Source organism: Charadrius vociferus, unplaced genomic scaffold, assembly GCF_000708025.1.
Source record: "Charadrius vociferus isolate BGI_N301 unplaced genomic scaffold, ASM70802v2 scaffold1485, whole genome shotgun sequence".
In the NCBI taxonomy this organism is placed as follows: Eukaryota; Metazoa; Chordata; class Aves; order Charadriiformes; family Charadriidae; genus Charadrius; species Charadrius vociferus.
Window position 1 is genome coordinate 11,368 of NW_009648279.1, and position 519 is coordinate 11,886.

A 519-nucleotide genomic window follows, 5' to 3' on the forward strand; every position below is an offset into this window, starting at 1 on the left:
CCTTAAGGGCCCGACCGGGGTGCGGGACCCCGGTTGCCCCCCGGCTCCTCGCCCCGTGTCCCGTCTCCCGTGTCCCGTGTCCCGTGTCCCGTCCCACTCCCGGTTGTCTTTTTCCTTACTCGGGCTTTTTTTTTTGCCCCCCCCCGGTCCCGGGCGGCCGGGGATAAATCATCCCCGCTCCTCCTTCCCAGTTCGTCCCGGTGAAGGCTTCCTCCGGGGAACTGGGAGTCTCCTCCCAGCTGGAGACAATCATGCCAAAAAGGAAAAGAAAAGGGACAAAAAAACCCACCCCAACGTACCAAAAAAAGCCCAAACCGGCACAGAACAAAACCAAAAAAACCCTCTCCTTTGCACGCCGCTGGATAAGGAAAGTTCCTGCCCCTTAGAATTGTCCTCGGCGTCCCCAACCTTTATTGTTCTGGGGGTGAATAAATAGCGGGGACTCGGGTGTCTGTCTGTCTGTCTGTGTCCAGGGCGCTCCTCACCCTGGGGGTGCAGTAGCCCTGTTAGCACGGGGGG